The 20,863-nt window shown below is 45.0% G+C and overlaps 1 non-coding gene across 1 annotated transcript; it reads right to left on the bottom strand.

Moving 5' to 3' along the window:
- Positions 1-4,149: 4,149 nt before the first annotated feature.
- TRNASTOP-UCA (transfer RNA opal suppressor (anticodon UCA)) lies at positions 4,150-4,236 on the bottom strand. Its single transcript has one exon. It is a non-coding gene; the product is annotated as a tRNA-Sec (tRNA).
- Between the last annotated feature and the right edge of the window lie 16,627 nt (positions 4,237-20,863).

The raw sequence follows: 20,863 nt of genomic DNA, 5'->3' as shown, positions 1-20,863 counted from the left end.
TCTGTCTCATCCAGCCTTCACTTTCCTGAGCAGTTACAATAAAAGAAAATCATCCCATTCACCTCTTCCCAAATAGAGATTTCCAAAAGCAAACCAAGGTTAACCACTTGACAAATGATTTTCTATTGCTGTAAGTCAAAACAAAAGTGTCTATATTAAATTGCATTGGCCAATAATCTGATAACCAGGAGATTGAATTTCTTAGCCAATAGTTCCCTGCTACAAAATAAAAGCCCACACAGCGTATCTTGATGCTTCTGAGTAATTGGGTCTTTGTCACTTCATCACAAAATAAATGCTACTGCATTTTAATGAAAGGGCTCAATTTCAGGTTGACTAACACAAGGCAGTTGATATGTCCTTTTTAATAATTGTGATGCATAATTCCATTTCCCCTTCTTAATAAAGAAAAAAAACCACCTGTTTGTCACACAAAGAAACAGTCGTTGTTTCCACAGTTTTGCAAGAAAAATGGTACTGACACTAAATCAGAGGCATGAGATATTATTCATGTTCAACTTTAAAATCAGCCATATCCAAAATATTCTCTCTTAATTTGCATGTCCCTTGATCTATTAGAGTGTGGCTGAGACAAGAAAGGAAATTAAGTCAGAGATAGATTTCCTTCCAATTAAAATGTAATAGAGACAGAAGGCTTCATCCTTCACTCTCTTGCACTAGTTTTATGCTAGCATTACTGTGCTGGCTCTAATCGTGTAAAACATGAATACAACAATGGCAAACCATACCCACAGGTTTATAGGACAGATTCTCTCTCTTTGTTCTGGCCATTTTTACTGCTTAGATGGTATGAAGTGGCAAAACCTGGCTCTAACTGGCCAGCTGAGAATTGTCTATGTTGGTGAAGCTCTCAGCTGACATAAAGCGCTGAAATCAACTCCTGCGTCAACTGTTTTTCCTACCTTAGCATAGCTGGTTGAGGGAATGCTCGAATCTGAACTACACCCATTCACAATGGGTGCATGGTCCATAGGGACCTTGGCTCATTGGTGTAAATTAGAGCTGCCCCTAAACTGCTGTAATTTATGCTAATGGCTGGGACCAGAGCTGGTGCAGCATGAGAATCAGGGAGGCATCACTTGCCCTTTAACCAGAGGTGAAAGTAAGCCGTGCCAAACCAGACCGGCTTCCCTGGTGGTGATTTAAAGGGCTGGGGCTCCAGCTGCTGCGGGGGAGCCCCGGGCCCTTTAAAGTGCCGCCCAAGTCCTGCTACCAGAGCCCCAGGGTAGCGGCAGCAGGGCTCCGGCAGTGATTTAAAGGGCTCGGAGCCCCGCAGCAGCTGGAGCCCCAGGCCTTTTCATTCACCCCTGAGCTCCCAGCTGGTATTTCCGGGTGATTTAAAGGCCCTGGGCTCCCAGCCACAGCCAGAGCCCCAGGGCCTTTAAATCTTGATTTAAAGGCCCCGCCTCTTCCGGTTGAGGCCATGCCCCCGCTCAGGACTCCGGCACATCAGTAAGTCCTTTACGTTTACTTTCACCCCTGCCTTTAACAGATCTCAGCAGAGGATAGAATCCGGCCTGTGTATTTGTTCTTGTTTAAATCTCTCTATGGAACTTCAGGATTCCTTCCAGGTTAACCCTTTATCTCAAGCCTTTATGTAGTCCATCAGTTTTTCCATACATTATGGTGGATTTAGTGGTCTGTGTACAGTCCAGATTAACTGCCTTTTAAGCTATAGAATTTGGAGATGGGAAAGGTCTGTTAGACCACTGAGTCCATTTTCCTGCTGCAGTGGGATTAATTGTACTCCACAGATGCAGGATGAGTCCAACAGCATGTTGAAACTACCCTACCTTACCTGCTGAAAGAGCGAAAAGAATTGAGTCCATTGCAGAAAACTGCTACCCCACTAAGGGTGAGATAATGAACCACTGTAGTCAATGGGAGATCCGTGAAGCAGGATTGGGTCTGCACTGAGGTAATGCAAGAGCCCTAGTGATCATTAACAAGGTATGCAGACAAGGCTTTGTGAGAAGTACAGGAAGTAATGAAAGGTTTGAGACTTGGCGGAATTGTAGGTCCTGACCCTCCAATAAGATCTGCTTGGGGAGGGTCCAGTTTCCATTTCAGACTCAGGGCTGCAGTTCGTTAGATGTTTGCAGCCCAGTTCAAGAAGCACTTAAGAGCCCGTCTTTTTAAGCATAAGCTTCAGTGACCTTCTTGAATAGGGGTGATTTCCTGAATCAGGGTCCTGGGTCAGAATTTTGCCAGGACACCAAAGCTTATACCCCTTCACATATCCCTTACCCATTGCAGTTCAGAGGCACACTGCTAGATGCATACCCTTTGCCTCCGATGGATTGTCAGTCTCTATAACTGTGCTCCTCTTTTGCAAGAATTCTGAGCTCTGTTGCTAAACCCAGCAAGGGGTTAAATTCCTGATATGTATGGCAGAGTTTTAAAATGTCAGCAGCAAAACCCACATCGTTCGTGTGTGTGTGTGTGTGTGCACATTAGGATTTAAATATGCATGCCAAAAATAAAATGCAGTATATTGAACAAAGAAATGATAGGTTTCTTAAGATAGATCAGTTTTTCCATTTTTGAAAGAAAATGGTGAAATCAGCAGCACCTGAAAAAGCAGTAAATAAGGAAAGTAGAAGAATCATGGATAATTAATACGCATCAGAGAAAGAAATATTTGATAGAAAATATATTCTCAACTGGTGTAAATTAGCTTGGATCTATTGATTTTGAAGGAGCAATACTCATTTTCATCACCTGAGGATCTCAATCAGTGTGATTTCACATATATATATTTAATTGAGGGTAGTCAATAGGTGGACCCTGAAATCTTTTTATTTACTTATTATTATCATTATTGTTATTGTGGATTTTTTAAATTATTTTGTCTGCGGTCTGGACCTTGACTATACTTTGACCAAGAAATTTGGACCTTGACAAAAAATAATTGACAACCCCTTATCTTGTTTCAAAATATGGAGATGGTGTAGCATAAACTGTCATATTTTGCTTATTAATTATTTTCAAGAAGCTATGATTATTTTGCATATTGATTCCTTACAGAGCTAATAACATAATAAAATACAACAAAATGTTTACCTACATGCTCTTACCATTCAAACAAATAAGATCAATCCATTTGAAAGGTCACTAAAGTTACTTAAAGGCATAAAGTTCAGAACAAAAGTCGCCGTATGATCAAGGGTTCCAAAAATGCTATTAGAGCGGATGCTGGCTCTTGCCAATAGAGAAATATTTGCAAAAACAGTTTCCATTTTGTCTCAAATACACAACTCTCTGCAATATTCCTTTTGGGGACTGAAATGTTCTCGGTTTGACATTTACTCAGAGGTGAATATTTCTGGAAAGTCTGAACAAAATTTCTTTGTCCAATTGTTAGTTATATATATATTTTGGCGGGAAAAAATCTCATTTTCAAACAATTTTTTTCCCCACAACTTGCTGATCATGCAGAAATGACTGACATTTTAAATTTGGCATGCAAGGAAACCAATGCGCTCTTTTCTAGGATTGAAAATAAAAAAGGTAGAATAACGATAAACTTATAAGCAATTGAAAAATCAGGTTTGACTGTCGTTAATAGCCTAATGACTTTGTCTGTGGTAGCATAACATCCCCTTAGGGCAGTGATTCTCAAACTGTTGTACTGGTGACCCCTTTCACACAGCAAGCCTCTGAGTACGACCCCCCCCCTTATAAATTAAAAACATTTTTAATATATTTAACACCATTATAAATGCTGGTTGCAAAGTGGGGTTTGGGGTGGAGGCTGACAGCTCGCGACCCCCCCCATGTAATAATCTCATGACCCCCTGAGGGGTCCAACCCCCAGTTTGAGAACCCTGCCTTAGGGTGTAGCTACACTGCAATTGAAAACCTGTAGCTGGCCCTTGGCCAGCTGACTTGGGCTCAGGCTAAGAATCTGTTTAAACATCTGAATCTGGACTGTAGGATCCTAAGCTCAGGCAGCAGCCTGATTATCTAAACCTGCAATTCCACAGCCAGCTGTGGCTATTTAACTGCAGCATAGATATTCGCTTGGAGGCAAACTGGAGTTTTCCCTGCTTTTCTCATGTGTTCCCCCATTCAGGGGTCTTAATAGATGTCTCTATCAGACAACAGAATAATAACCTACCATGCGTCCGCCCAAGAGGTGGAGTTGAACCACTCTGTTCCTAGACAGCTACAGGTTTGAAGCCTGCACCCCAGACCACTGAGGATCACCTGGGCAGTAACAAATACCCAACTCCTAAATATATAAAGCACCGATAGCTGAATTCTTCTCAGTGAGGGTTATGTAATAGAGGTGGGCAGGAACTGCCTCTGGTTCTGAGTGTAATGTGGCCAGTTGGTTTCATCTTTCTAAAAGCAGTTTATTTTCTCCTATGAGGACTTAACAGACTGGCTGGCTGAATAAGGATAATATAAGCTCTCATTTGCATCCAGTGCAGATACAAAGGATCCTGGGAGGCTGATCAGCTGCCACACTGTATCCTTATCCAGAATTACAGGGCTTGACATCATCTCCTGGGGAAGACAGCAGGGCAGTTTTTTGAAGTGGGATGTTGCAGCTTTAAAGGGGCCAGGCACTGCCAGAATGTTTGGGAGCACATTTCCACACAGAGAGCCCTTTCCTGATTAAGGGCTTCTCCAGCCCTCTGCAACAAGCCAGAGGGGGCCACTGTGACCACTTCTCAAAGGCTCTGTGTTCTGTTGAACTCTCCAGTTATTGATATTGCATCCACCCTATGTGTTTCCCTTCAAGCGAGGGTGCAGGTGATTTTGCACATTCCTCTTCACAGAGAAAGCATCTCAGAAAGGAGGAGAGAATTAACAGCCACAAAACATGACAGCTTGGCCCCTCAGAAATGCCCAGGAAGAGACGGAAAACCTTATCTAGGTTACAGAAGAAACCTGTGCCAAAGGCAGGTGTCACACTAAGATGTCCTATTCCATCGCTTTAGCACAGACAGCAGCTCTCCTCTTGGCTGGAAGCTTTATAAGGAAAGAGCATGACAATTGTCATCTGAGCGCTGAACCCCTGCTAGTCAGAGCTGAGCTTAGAAGTTGTGACAGCTTGAACTCAAGAGGCAGGTTTTGCAAAGACAGACATCAACTACACACAGTCTACTTTCAGAGTAACAGCCGTGTTAGTCAGGAGAGTGGGGTGGGAGGAGGTATTGTTTCATGGTCTCTGTGTATATAATGTCTTCTGCAGTTTCCACAGTATGCATCCGATGAAGTGAGCTGTAGCTCACGAAAGCTTATGCTCAAATAAATTGGTTAGTCTCTAAGGTGCCACAAGTACTCCTTTTCTTTTTACACAGTCTACTGAGGACTAGTGCTTGAGTCAGAGTGACGACGCTTGACAGCAAAAAACAGGGGCTTTAACCTTGCTGCTGTTGTCACTGTCTATCTTTCTGGCACAAGAATTACTAGTTTTATGGATTTTAAGGCCAGACGGGACCATTTAAATTGTCTAATCAAAGCTTCTGTATCCTGGGAAGGGTGCTGGTTTCCCCCACAAAAAATCCCTCTAGATCTCCCAAGTTCCAAGGATGCAGAGCAAAATGAAGGGGAAGCCAGCCCTGATTTGTAAAGGTGATGGGAAACAAACTCAGGGCCTTGCAGATCGGGCACAGAAGGCAACACCAAACACACTCTGAGCAGCTCATATTTCTAGTCTGGGATTTCCACCTGGCCCCCTCAAAAAGATGATCCTGTGGCAAATCAAAGTCAAGCTGGGACAAGATTTCCTCTGCCTTCAAATAGAAGACAATGGCCGACAGGACAGGACACGCTCTGTCTGTGCTCTCGGTTCACATAGAAGAATGTTTTCCCGATCTCTCAGTGTGACGCAAACGCTACACTGTTGTTTGTTGACTAATCTACAGGCTGTGGTGTCCTGTTCAGTGCTCCAAGCACCAGTTTCTTCCCATCGATGAAGAACACAACATGATTCCTTTCCCACTGGGTTACAGGAGATTTCAGAGTTCTCCTCTTAAGAATGAAAATGCTTCCTAATGAGTGGGGAGCACAAGCTCAAAGAAAGATGGGCCATCACCACAATTGCCTCCAAGAGGTGGAATTGAACCACTCTGGTATTAGACAGCTACAGGTTTAAAGGCTATACCCCCACATCACTTAGGAACACGTAGTTTTGTGTAGGGTCTAGTTTTTTACCTATCTAAAACACAGCAGTGCACACTCTTTGCACTGAGGGCTATGTGACCCATGTGGGAAGGAAGTGCTCTGCCACTTTGCTGTGTGTATAATTGCCAGTTGGTATCATCTCTCCAAAGCAAGTTTCTGTGGGAGAACAAAAGAGGAGAGTGGAAGGGTTAGCTGATTGAGGAAAGGGTAGGGTATAATTTGCACCAAGCACGATGATAATGAAGATATTGAAAACCTGCCATACTCTCTCCTTATCAAATACCAAACTGTCTGGCTCAGGAGTTGGAGTCAGAGATCAGGACAGTTTTGCTTTTTCGAAAGAGTGGAACAATGCAGACTTAATAGGGCCAAGAACGGATAGCTATTTTTCAGAGAGAACAATTCCCCAGTTGGCCAGCAATGGAAAGGAAAAAAAAACAGCTACTAAACTAATTAGAATGGTATCAAATGGATTCTCCATTCTCTAGCAAAAAATATGCATTGTGAGTTGATCTGGTCTGAAAACTGATGTTCCATCCCGCAATATGCAAATCAAGCTATCACATAGCCCAGTGATTAGGGCACTCTCCTGCATCTGCAACATAGAAAAGACCCAAGTTCAGTGGTTTCCTCCACAGCAGATAGAAGGGTGTATTCAACCTGGGCCTTCCCAACTTCCAGCTGAGTGCCCCAACCTCTGGATTAATGCTTACAAGATAAGCAGCACCACCACCAAACCCAAGCCAGACTGTTCTTCAGAACTGCCAGGGAACCAAAAAAGTCCCAATTACCTGCCTAACTCTACTCCTGAGTCCTGTTCTTCTCCTGAAGCCACAAGATTGCTTTCCCATGTTAACAGTCATCTAGGAAGAAAACCCATGCAGTTTCTAATAAAGATTTCCTAAGGTCACTCCTGAAAAGATTTCTTGTGTGCCAGTGTCAAGCCAAGAGAAGGATCCCTCCACCTCAGAGTCAAATAGTCTGGACCAATGGCAGGCAGGACAACTCACCTTCATTGAATGTGTTGTTAACTATCCCTCAAGGATGCATGAAATTCAACATTGTGCTTTACTGCCTGCTCTACAAATTTTCTCTTCGGATACACAATACTAATCTTTTTATACATGCTCACACACAGGATTGATTCGCTTCCCATCCCAATAGGGGGCAGCTGATTGTGGAATGTTGCACTTGCTAGAGAAAGAGTTTAGAATAGAGAAGAGGAACTGCAGGGAGACCCTTGCATACACCTAGGAGACAGAATCATAGACTATCAGGGTGGGAAGGGACCTCAGGAGGTCATCTAGTCCAACCCCCTGCTCAAAGCAGGACCAATCCCCAATTTTTGCCCCAGATCCCTAAATGGCCCCCTCCAGGATTGAACTCAGAACCCTGTGTTTAGCAGGCCAATTCTCAAACCACTGAGCTCTCCCTCCCCCCAGTTGAACCACTCTGTTGAGCCACTTGGAATTGAACCACTCTGCTGCTAGACAGCTACAAGTTTGAAGCCAGCACCCCAGACCCACTCAGAGTCCCTAAGGCAAAGAAGCACAACCCACCCTGACCTATAAAATGCACTGATAACAATCTCTCATTATAGTGAGGGTGAGGCAAGGCTTATGGAAAGAAACTATCCTGCACCTGCACTGATGGTGTCTTTCACAGTTGGACTCATCCCTTGAAAACAGGTTTCCTTTCTCTTCTGAGGAAAAAGTAGAAGGCTTGTCTAACTGTGGAGCGAGTAGAGACTTGTTTCTCTGAAACCAGGTGACAAAGCATCTGGGGATACTGCCCAATGTCCATGCTCTCTCCTATTCCTATATTAAACTGAGTAAAACACATGCTGGCTAGAGTCAGAGATGAGCGCAGATTTTACAGTGTGGCAACATTACAGGATAATAATGTCCGGGAGCAGCCAGCATGCTTTGGGAGCTAATTCTCATGCACAGCACTGCCCAAATGGGTCAGAAAAGCCTGATACTAAACCAGTGATGAATGGGATAACATTTCTTTTTCATTCATTACCCTGCAATTAGCAGGAAAAAATGTTTTGTGAGCCCTTATTAAAGGCTTTGTGTCGTGTTGTTTACTGAATTACAAATAGGTGCCCTTCATTGTAGCATGTGACTTCTTTACAATTATTATGGGATTTATCATCATATGACCCATATGTACCGATAAAATATTAGAATATCCCTTTTAGAGAGAAGGGAACACAGACTCCAACAGATTAAAGTCTTGCCTTGGTTACAGACGCAACTTGTTCCGCTGACAGATGTCAAGCAAAGAGATCCCATTCCACTACCTTGGGGAAAGCATCAGTTCTTCCCTCGGCTGAAAGTTTTGCTAGAAAAAGATCTTCTCAACGGCTGCCATCACACTTATTGAGATAATTGGACCTACAAGTTATGCAAATTGTCAGCTCAAATGTAGAAAGCAACTGAAAGTTTATACAGTGTCACAATAACCTTTAACAATAAATGTTAATGGGAAAAGGTGAAAAAGGGAGACAGACAGATTGAATTAGTCCAAACAAAAAGGCCTCCTGATATAACTCAAGGACTGTGTTAAGGTTATGGCTGAGGAACAAGAAAAGTGTGGAACTAAAAAAATGGACCAAAATGTGCAGAAATTAGGCCTAACTGGTGAACAAAATAATGAAGGGATGGGCTAGTCCATCCATCGTCCCTTTGAGGGCTTCTTAAAGAAAGAAAGACTTGGTGGTGGGAGGAAATATGGATGGATGGAGGAAGAAGCCGTCTGTCAACACCCACTGCAGGAAGCTTTACAATCATGGCTGCCACTCTTGCTGTCTCCTGGGATCCAGCGTGACACCATTGTGCTTTCTTTATGCTAATCCTGAGAGTTGTCCCAGCCAGACTGGGCCAGAGAGAGGGAGGGAGATGACATCACTGCACACATACAGCCCTCAGTGTGAGCTTGCCAGGTCTCGAAGTGGCTAAAGAGATAATGAGCCGTGCGTGTGTTTCTCCAGCAATGAGACTGCAAGTGAAAGTCAGCACCGGAGGCAGAACCCACAGTTTCTATCTGTGCTGTTCTTTGTTTTTTCTCTCTTGTGTGGGTTTGTTTTGTCTTTTTGGAAAAGGGACCAGACTTTAACAACAACAACCACTCCAGCCCATCTCCTCTAACCTTTTTTCTCCACACACCCCCGTTCCCCTCGCAAAAGGACAGCTATAACCCTGTAAGAAATGTGGGGGTTGGGGAGAGGACATTCCTTCTAAAAACTTGATTTTTAATCGCATATATGCCATGGTACTAAGCAGGCTGAGGTCTCTGTATAAAAAACTCTCAACTTTATTGATGGCTCAGTTAACTTTTCAGGCCTTTTATTCCATATAATGTAATACTCCATACCAAACAGCTGCTATCAAACTTATGCCCTCCTCAGTGAGGACGTCAGGTAACTACAGCTTGAGCTAACGTTCCAAGCTCTTCAACGCTTTCCTCCTCCTCTATGGGCTGGCCCCAGCTGGGACAGAGACACGCTAAGCAGTGGGTTAGAAAAGCTCCCAATTTTAGCTCAACTCCAGGCTCAATCTGAAAGAAGGTTTCCTCAGCCTCGACGTAAAAGATCGTGGTCCAGTGGTAGGCAGGACAGGACTTTCTCTGTCTATGTGTTCACTTGGAAGAATTTTTACACACTCTCTGAGTGAAATACACAATGCTATGCTGTCATTTGCTGACTACTCCACAAACAGCTGTGGCATGTTTGTGGCCCAAGAATCAGCTTTGTTCCATAGATTAAGGACACATTGAGATTCCCTTCCCACTGGGGAGAACAAGATTTTTGAGTTCTGCTTTATTAATTTAAAAAAATCCTATTAATGAATAAAGAGCAATCTAAGAACAACCTGTCATCATCACAGGAGCACCCAGGAGGTGGAATTAATCCACTCTGTGGCTAGACAGTTATCAGTTTGAAACCTACATCCAGATCGCTGAGGATCACAGAGCCAAAAAAGTTCAACGCCTGCCAAGCAATATACAATACAGACAAATTGTTTTAACCGGAAGCAACACAATTCAGGTAGACGGAATTGTTCAGTTCCTTTGCTGTGTGTATAATTGCTAGTTGGCATTCTCATTCCAAAGCAGGTGTCAAATGGTAGAACAAAAGAAGTAAAAGCTAGGGTTGCCTGATTCAGGAAAGATTAGGCTCTGATTTGCATTAGTCATGGTGGCAAAGGATCCTGGGATACTGAACACCTGTCATGCTCTCTCCTTATCAGTTTTAAACTGCCTGATACAGAGTGACAGGTTTCAGAGTAACAGCCGTGTTAGTCTGTATTCGCAAAAAGAAAAGGAGTACTTGTGGCACCTTAGAGACTAACCAATTTATTTGAGCATAAGCTTTCGTGAGCTGTAGCTCATGAAAGCTTATGCTCAAATAAATTGGTTAGTCTCTAAGGTGCCACAAGTCCTCCTTTTCTTTTTGTTGATACAGAGTGGCAAATGTCAAATGGCTATGCAGCTTTTCAGAGGGGGGTGTTGTAGATTTATGAGAGCCAGGAGCTACCAGCACGTATTGGAACTAAATTCCCCTGCACACACCTCTTCTCCAGCTCCTGCTGCTGTTTTGTGAATGACACCTAAATCCACTTGTGAATCCCCCAACTTTTGGGGGGCTGAAACGATTGGGCAAACTCATGTCAAATTTGCAACTAGTTTAGGGTTGACTGAAACCGCATATTTTGCTGAATAAGCTATCGTTGGGGAGGCAGGAGGGAGAAGAGGAAAAGCCCACTTCTAATGGGGACCCCTTCATAACGGCTTTGTGTTCTTTTTATTTATGTAGACATTCAGAGGTACCCTTCACAGGAGCATCTGACCCCTTCCCATGTATTGCTGAATTTAACATCATAAGGGATTTGAGTACAAAATATAAAATGACAAGCAACATTACAATACCTATTTTACAGAGAGAGGGAACAGATACACAAAGAGATACAGTGTCTTTCCTTGGTTATAGAATAATCCTATTTCACAGGCAGGTCTCAAAGAAAGATCTATTCCACTATCTGAGCAAAATTACCAGCTCTTCCCTTGTCTGAAAGCTGTAGCAGCCACCTTCTTAACGAACACTGGGTATCGAATCATCAATATCCGGGACTAAAGTAAAGATTAACTACTGTTGGAGCTGAAGCCCCAGGACTTTTAGCAATGACTTCTCACAGTCTCTGGTTTGGACAGATGGGGCATTAGAAAAGCTTAGAATTTTAAGACAGGATTTCCTGTAAGAAACCTAACACCAATCTCAAGCTAAGAAAAGCTTTTCCGTGTCTTGAAATGAAAGAGCCCGAGCAAAGGGCAGGCAGGTCAGAACACTCTCTGTCTGTGTCTTTGCTTGCACAGGGGACAACAAACTTTCCAGCTATGATTTTATGTAAGAAGAACTTCTTACCTAATGCTGACACATGAAATCCTGAAGTATTGCTTTGTGTCTAATCTACAACTATGAGGGGCATATTTCCTTCATTGATGGCACAGTCATCATCTTCTTTCCACAAACACTGGACAGGGAAAGCTTCCCTTGCAGTGGGAGGCAGCTGATTCAGGAGCGACTTTCTCAGAGAGGAAAGCTCTCTAAATAAAGGCTGGAACACACGCTGAGACAGAAGGCCTGTCTGGCACATGGAGAACACCCAAGTGATGGAACTGAACCACTGTGTCACTAGACAGCTATGACCTTGAAACAGGTACCACATAGATCTGAAGCTCATTTAGGCGGAAAATGCGCCACTCACCACACATTATAAAACCCAATAGAGATCAGATCTTGTAGCTTATCACTATGTAATCCACATAGAAGGAACTGTCTTGCTTCTGTGTTGAGTGCATAGTCTCCATTTGGCATGATCCCCTGAATACCGGTTTCCTTCCCCCTGTGAGGAGGAAGTGGAATGGCTCTCTGAAAGAGTAGGCTCTAATTTTCCTCCAGCATGGTGACAGAGCACCCTGGGATATTGAACAGCTCCCATTCTCTCTCCTTATCCTCTATAAGGGTGAAGCATACAGTAGCTAAGCTGAGAGATGACAGCTGATTATCAGAGTGTAGCATTGCATATCCGTAAAGCCCAGGCACGGCCAGCATGGTTTGGCATTTAATTCCTACACACAACATTTCCCATATTGGCCAGAAAGAAAAAAAAAAAACAGCCAAAAAAAACAAAATACTGGCTGACCGAGGAACTATTTTGCTCTAATTTGTATGAAGAAGGAGACAAGGAATCCCAGAATATTGAACAAGAGCCATATGTTCTCTTTATCGAATCTCCAGCTGTCTTATACAGAGCTGGAGTCAGAGATCAGTGCAGTTTTGTACTCCCCAAAGTTGGGAATTGCTGTTCGAACTGGGCACTGAAGATTTACTTGAACCAGGAACTGTTTGGCCAGAGAAGAACAGTGAGACTAAACTAATTAGAATGGAGATAAAACGGCTTCTTCACTCTTCTCCCAGCAACAGCAACAACAAAAGGAGCGGTTCGGGTATTGCTTAAAGCCTGTGTTCTATTCAACTTTCCAGTTATTGCGATGGTCTCCTTCACATGCGTATTCCTTTACAGAGGGGTGAAGGTCATCTTGCAAAACTCCTCTTTCTAGATAGATTCTCAAAAGGGAGGACAGCACTCTCAGTCATGCAGCATGAGCCCTTGGTACTGCAACTGCACCCAGGAGGTGGAATTGAACCACTCCGTTGTCACAGAGCCAAAGATTTGAAGCTTGTACCTCAGACCACTGAGGATCACCTGAGCAGAAAAAACTATTCCACCTATTTCCAGTGACAGTTATATACACTGCCAGAAAGGTACCATCCTGGCCCAGTGCTAGGTGTTATTGTCAGTTGGAATCATGTTTCTAACACAGGTTTCCTTTCTCCCCGGAGGAATAAATGGAAGGGCTGGCTGAAGGAGGAAAAAGTCGATTCCAATTTGCAGCCCACCTGGTTGCAAAGGTTCCTGGGATGCTGCCATATTCTCTCCTCATCCAGTATAAAACTGTTTGCTTTCCTATTCTTCCCTTTGCAAGAAGCAAACAAGAGACATTATGAGCATTTCTGTAAGACTCTTGTGTTCTGTGTACTTGTCAAGTTACTGATATGGGCCCAGACAGCTTCTGATCCTCTCAAAGATATTCATACTTATTCTTAAATAGCACTTTTTGTTAGTAGATCTCAAAGCATTTTATAAAGGGGTCAGCACAGTTACTCCAGTTTACAGAAGGGGAAACTGAGGTTGCATTAGTAGGAGCATTGCCAGCAGATCGAGGGAAGTGATTATTCCCCTCTATTCAGCACTGGTGAGGCCACATCTGGAGTACTGCATCCAGTTTTGGGCCCCCCACTACAGAAAGGATGTGGACAAATTGGAGAAAGTCCAGCAGAGGGCAACGGAAATTATTAGGGGGCTGGGGCACATGACTTATGAGGAGAGGCTGAGGGTTCTGGGCTTATTTAGTCTGCGGAAGATAAGAATGAGGGGGGATTTGATAGCAGCATTCAACTACCTGATGGGGGGTTCCAAAGAGGATGGATCCAGACTGTTTTCAGTGGTAGCAGATGACAGAACAAGGAGTAATGGTCTCAAGTTGCAGTTGGGGAGGTCTAAGTTGGGTATTACGAAAAACTATTTCACAAGGAGGGTGGTGAAGCACTGGAATGGGTTACCTAGCGAGGTGGTGGAATCTCCTTCCTTAGAGGTTTTTAAGGCCTGGCTTGACAAAGCCCTGGCTGGGATGATTTAGTCAGGGTTGGGTTCCCCTTTGAGCAGCTGCATTGATACAGATGTGTCGCTGTAAGCTCTGTTGTGTAGACATAGCCTTAGAAGTATATTGCTATGTCAATGGATGGCATCCTCCCAGCTCTCATTCGTTCCTCAGTGTTGAGCTGAAGCACATTCAGATAACTGCTGCCTTCATTTGTCAACTCTCACAATATTATCATGATATTTGGCATTTTTCTTATCACCCAGCTCCAAGAGCCAATTGAATATGTGAGAATCTCAGCTTAAGTTTTTTTTTTCCAGAGTAAGTTTCTAGCCCATGGTCATGGGGAAAAGCTTAGATCTGTGCCCCATAAAGGTTCACCAACTAGACAGAAAAGAGTAAGGTCCAAATGTACTATTTCTTTTAATTGGCTTCATGAACTTTTGGGTCCTGACTTCTGATTTTGGAATCATTGGGGTTGGCAGTACTGGTTATGTCTACATAGCAAATACACGCCCACAGCTGGCCCATGGCAGCTTACTTGGCTGTAGCCCAGACTCTGGTACAACGCGAGGTGGAAGGGTCAGCCCCGTGACACCAAGTCAGCTGACACAGAGTAGCCACGGGTGTTTAATTACAGTGTAAACATACCCACTGTGACTGCCCCAGCTTTCACATCCTGCTAAAAGCAGGTCATCGACAGAGCTGCAGTGCTTTTGGTGAAGATGCTCTAAGATGATGGCAGAGAGCTCTCCTGTTGGCTTAATAAATCCACCTCCATGAGAGGAGGTAGCTGTGTCTCTTCTGCTGGCATAGCACTGTCTGTTGCGCAGTTAAGGTTTTTACACACCCCTGAACAACATAGTTATACCAAAGTAAGTGTGTAATGTAGACCTGGCCTTAATGCTTGTGTTTGACAGGTGTGCTGGGGCTGCATGAGGAATGAAAGAAAAAGTAAAGGAAAAGCAACACACAAATAAATGCACTTAAAGACATTTGCAGTAGCAAATGTGATGTTCTTCCTATGCCTCTCCTGATTTAGGGCAAGATTCTGATGCCCTTCATCACACTCACCTAGACTAGATTGGGATTGTGAGGAAGGACCTAACAAAACTCAGTGAGTGGACAACATGATGGCAGATGAAATTCAATGTAGACAAAAATGCAATGTAATGCACCCTGCAGCTTAGATGGGTTTCAAATTAACTGTGACCAATCAAGACTAAGATGAAGGCAGGACCCTGGGCCGCTTGATACCAACATCTGCTCACTGTGCAGTAGAAATCATAAAAGCAAACCCACTGGGCTATATCAAGAAAGGGACAGAGAATACGGAAAATGTTATAATGCCATTACAGACACGTCTGGTACATCCTAACCTGCACTTTAATCTAGGTACTATAGGCCCATTCCTAGGTTCATGAAGTTGCGTGATGACATCAGACTCTCAGCTTTCATTTTAAAAAATCTGTTGCTAGCCCTCATGGATGCAAGAGAAAGTTTGAAAATGAGAACTGAGTGCATGCCTGAGTTTTCAGACCAGAGTTCCAAGAAGTATGAACTGCCCTGTTCATTGAAACTCTGAAATCAGCTACTAGACTCAAGACAATGAGATTCCCTGGTGCCAGGGTAAGACCAGATTGCCATAATTTAGCTCTGTTTAGATTTGTTTAGATTTGGGTCTTTAGTTCTGGTGACCGCATTTCAAAAGCGTATATTAGAAGCAGAAGGGGAAAGAAACGGTATGAAAATAATTAGAGGTACATCCAGCTGTAATATTCCCATGACTTTTTTTTGCCTTTCCAAGCCGAACTGTCCCAATCTTATTAATCTCTCCTCATATGGAAGCTGTTCCAGACCATTAATCATTTTTGTTGCCCATCTCTGAACCGTTTTCTAATTCTGACATATTAATTCTGAGATGGGGGCGACAAGAACTGCATGCAGTTTTGAAGGGGTGGATTCACATAGTGCCATTATTCACAGAGGGAGTTTGCCTGGGATCTGTCTGAGAGGAGGTACGCTAAGTGCTGCATTAGGGGGGCTGTGTTGGTGAGTATCTGAGTGTCTGTTGCGGGGACAGTTTCACCGTGTGCTTGATTGATTGTTTGAAAAGTGTGAATTGGGAGTGCTTTGTTCCAGGTGAGCCTTGAGTGGGCCTGACTGCTCTAGAAAGCCAGTCAGCTGTGAACTAGCTGAGCAGCGAACAGCAGAGAGGCTAACAGAGGGAGTTTGCCTGGGGAGAGCCCACTGAGGCTTACATCTTACAGGCTTCTCTGAGTAGTTACTACAACTCCTGAGGAAGCTCGTAGAAGGAAGGTAATATGGATGGGGAGCATTCAGCTGTTGTGACCTGCACTGGATGTGCCATGTTTGTCTTTCTTCCACAGGACAGAAGCGACTTTGTCTGTACAAAGTGCAAGCTGGTCTCCATATTGGAAGAGAAGGTTCAAGGTCTGGAGAAACAAGTATCGACCCTGCACTGCATAAGAGAAACTGAAGAGTTCCTGGACAGATGTCAGGATATGCTTCTACGGGCACAATGTTCTGAAGATTCAGAGCAGGCTGCACTGTGGGGACAGGAGGACGTTGAAGAAATTTGGCAGCATATGACCTCCAGAAGAAGAAAGGGGAAAGTCCATGTACCAGCAATGCAGATACAGGTAAGCAACAGTTTTCATGTCCTCTCCACAGGTACTAATGCGGAGATGATACTTCTGAGGGAAGGGAACAGAAGGAGACTCCACCGATTGGAAGGCATGAGATGCACTGTCCTAGGGATGGGGGTTCCACGACCACCACTCCCAAGAGAAGGAGGCGGGTGGTGGTGCTCAGGGATGCTCTTCTCAGGGGGACTGAGTCATACATCTGCCGCCCTGACCGGGAAATCTGAGAAATCTGCTGCTTGCCAGGAGCTAGGATTCACGATGGGATGAAGAGACTGCCGAGACTCATCAAGCCCTCGGATCGCTACCCCTTCCTGCTTCTCCACATGGGCACCAATGATACTGCCAAGAATGACCTTGAGTGAATCACTGCAGACTACGTGGCTCTGGGAAGTAGGATAAAGGAGTTTGAGGCGCAAGTGGTGTTCTCGTCCATCTTCCCCGTTGAAGGAAAAGGCCTGGGTAGAGACTGTTGAATCATGGAAGTCAACGAATGGCTACACAGGTGGTGTTGGAGAGAAGGCTTTGGATTCTTTGACCATGGGATGGTGTTCCAAGAAGGAGGCGTGCTAGGTAGAGACGGGCTCCACCTAACGAAGAGAGGGAAGAGCATCTTCGCAAGCAGTCTGGCTAACCTAGTGAGGAGAGCTTTAAACTAGGTTCACCGGGGGAAGGAGACCAAAGCCCTGAGGTAAGTGGGGACGTGGGATACCAGGAGGAAGCATGAGCAGGAGAGCGTGAGAGGGGAGGGCTCCTGCCTCATATTGAGAAAGAGGGATGATCAGCGAGTTATCTCAAGTGCCTATACACAAATGCAAGAAGCCTGGGAAACAAGCAGGGAGAACTGGAAGTCCTGGCACAGTCAAGGAATTGTGATGTGATTGGAATAACAGAGACTTGGTGGGATAACTCACATGACTGGAGTACTGTCATGGATGGATATAAAATGTTCAGAAAGGACAGGCAGGGCAGAAAAGGTGGGGGAGTTGCATTGTATGTAAGGGAGCAATATGACTGCTCAGAGCTCTGGTATGAAACTGCAGAAAAACCTGAGAGTCTCTCGATTAAGTTTAGAAGTGTGAGCAACGAGGGTGATGTCGTGGTGGGAGTCTGCTATAGACCACCGGACCGGGGGATGAGGTGGACGAGGCTTTCTTCCGGCAACTAACGGAAGTTACTAGATCGCAGGCCCTGGTTCTCATGGGAGACTTCAATCACCCTGATATCTGCTGGGAGAGCAATGCAGCAGTGCACAGACAATCCAGGAAGTTTTTGGAAAGTGTAGGGGACAGTTTCCTGGTGCAAGTGCTGGAGGAACCAACTAGGGGCGGAGCTCTTCTTGACCTGCTGCTCACAAACCGGGAAGAATTAGTAGGGGAAGCAAAAGTGGATGGGAACCTGGGAGCCAGGGACCATGAGATGGTCAAGTTCAGGTTCCTGACACAAGGAACAAAGGAGAGCAGCAGAATACGGACTCTGGACTTCAGAAAAGCAGACTTTGACTTTCTCAGGGAACTGATGGGCAGGATCCCCTGGGAGAATAACATGAGGGGGAAAGAAGTCCAGGAGAGCTGACTGTATTTCAAAGAATTCTTATTGAGGTTACAGGGACAAACCATCCCGATGTGTAGAAAGAATAGTAGATATGGCAGGTGACCAGCTTGGCTTAACAGTGAAATCCTTGCTGATCTTAAACACAAAAAAGAAGCTTACAAGAAGTGGAAGATTGGACAAATGACCAGGGAAGAGTATAAAAATATTGCTCGGGTATGCAGGAGGGAAATCAGGAAGGCCAAATCACATCTGGAGTTGCAGCTAGCAAGATATGTTAAGAGTAAGAAGAAGGGTTTCTTCAGGTATGTTGGCAACAAGAAGCAGCTCAGGGAAAGTGTGGGCCCCTTACTGAATGCGGGAGGCAACCTAGTGACAGAGGATGTGGGAAAAGCTAATGTACTCAATGCTTTTTTTGCCTCTGTCTTCACGAACAAAGTCAGCTCCCAGACTACTGCACTGGGCAGCACAGCATGGGGAGGAGGTGACCAGCCCTCTGTGGAGAAAGAAGTGGTTAGGGACTATTTAGAAAAGCTGGACGAGCACAAGTCCATGGGGCCGGATGCACTACATCCGAGAGTGCTAAAGGAGTTGGCAGATGTGATTGCAGAGCCATTGGCCATTATCTTTGAAAACTCATGGCGATCGGGGGAGGTCCCGGAGGGCTGGAAAAAGGCTAATGTAGTGCCCATCTTTAAAAAAGGGAAGAAAGAGGATCTGGGGAACTACAGCCCAGTCAGCCTCACCTCAGTCCCTGTAAAAATCATGGAGCAGGTCCTCAAGGAATCAATTCTGAAGCACTTAGAGGAGAGGAAAGTGATCAGGAACAGTCAGCATGGATTCACCAATGGCAAGTCATGCCTGACTAATCTAATTGCCTTCTATGATGAAATAACTGGCTCTGTGGATGAGGGGAAAGCAGTGGACGTGTTATTCCTTGCCGTTAGCAAAGCTTTTGACACAGTCTCCCACAGTATTCTTGCCAGCAAGTTAAAGAAGTATGGGCTGGATGAATGGACTATAAAGGTGGATAGAAAGCTGGCTAGATTGTCGGGTTCAATGGGTAGTGATCAATGTCTCCATGTCTAGTTGGCAGCCGGTATCAAGTGGAGTGCCCCAAGGGTCGGTCCTGGGGCCAGTTTTGTTCAATATCTTCATTAATGATCTGGAAGATGGTGTGGATTGCACTCTCAGCAAGTTTGCAGATGACACTAAACTGGGAGGAGAGGTAGATACGCTGGTGGGTAGGGATAGGATACAAAGGACCCTAGACAAATTAGAGGATTGGTCCAAAAGAAATCTGATGAGGTTCAACAAGGACAAGTGCAGAGTCCTGCACTTAGGACCGAAGAATCCCATGCACCGCTTGTGACAAAGTGGGACTGTTCTTAATGTTTCCTCTGAATAATGTCAGGGTGCCTCAGTTTCCCCTATGCCTTTCTTAAGTCTCTAGGTGGTGGGATAAAGGGGTGTAATTGTTGCAGAGCAAAGGGCCAGGGTACATAAATGGCTGACACTCTGTCTCCTGGCAACTGATGGCCTGGGCCCTTCCCCTCTGCAAGGTGATAGCTAAAGGGGTTGGAGAACAAAGGAATCAGGTGACCTCCTGGCCCGGGAAAGAGACAAAGCCCAGAGGAGGAGTGGCTGGAGGGTGAGTTAGTTTGGGCTGGCTGGGGATGAGGAGTGAAGTGCAGACATGGTTGTCTGGCTCACTGCCCCCCCTCCGCCCAAACGGACCGGGCTGAGGGGTCCTGTTCTCTGTACCTGCATGCTCTGTTTTAGATCATGTGCCTGCCATCTAATAAACCTCTGTTTTACTGGCTGGCTAAGAGTCATGTCTGACTGCAAAGCTGGGGAGCAGGACCCTCTGGCGGACTTGCTGTGGGAAGCGCACTGAGGAGCAGAGGATGCTGAATGCTCCCAGCTCAAACCAAGGAAGGTGGAAGCTGTGTGAGCTTTTTGCCCTGAATACAGTCTGCTCACAGAGATGAGACATCACCAGAGTCCTAACTGGCTTCGTAGGGAGCAGTTCCAGAGCATTGCCCAGAGACTCTGTGACACCGCTACAGACTAGGGACCGAATGGCTCGGCAGCAGTTCTGCAGAAAAGGACCTAGGGGTTTCAGTGGATGGGAAGCTGGATCTGAGTCAACAGTGTGCCCTTGTTGCCAAGAAGGCCAATGGCATTTTGGGATGTATAAGTAGGGGCATTGCCAGCAGATCGAGGGATGTGATTGTTCCCCTCTATTTGACATTGGTGAGGCCTCATCTGGAGTACTGTGTCCAGTTTTGGGCCCAACACTACAAGAAGGATATGGAAAAATTGGAAAGCGTCCAGTGGAGGGCAACAAAAATGATTAGGGGTCTGGAACACATGACTTATGAGGAGAGGCTGAGGGAGCTGGGCTTATTTAGTCTGCAGAAGAGAAGAATGAGGGGTGATTTGATAGCTGCTTTCAACTACCTGAAAGGGGTTTCCAAAGAGGATGGATCTAGACTGTTCTCAGTGGTAGCAGATGACAGAACAAGGAGTAATGGTCTCAAGTTGCAGTGGGGGAGGTTTAGGTTGGATATTAGGAAAATCTTTTTCACTTGCAGGGTGGTGAAACACTGGAATGCATTACCTAGGGAGGTGGTGGAAGTTTTTAAGGTCAGGCTTGACAAAGCCCTTGCTGGGATGATTTAGTTGGGGATTGGTCCCGCTTTGAGCAGGGGGTTAGACTAGATGACCTCCTGAGGTCCCTTCCAACCCTGATATTCTAT

Source organism: Eretmochelys imbricata, chromosome 4 (genome assembly GCF_965152235.1).
Source record: "Eretmochelys imbricata isolate rEreImb1 chromosome 4, rEreImb1.hap1, whole genome shotgun sequence".
NCBI classification, from domain to species: domain Eukaryota; kingdom Metazoa; phylum Chordata; order Testudines; family Cheloniidae; genus Eretmochelys; species Eretmochelys imbricata.
The sequence above is the reverse complement of the archived record's forward strand: the minus strand, read 5'-3'. Positions and strand labels throughout refer to the sequence as shown.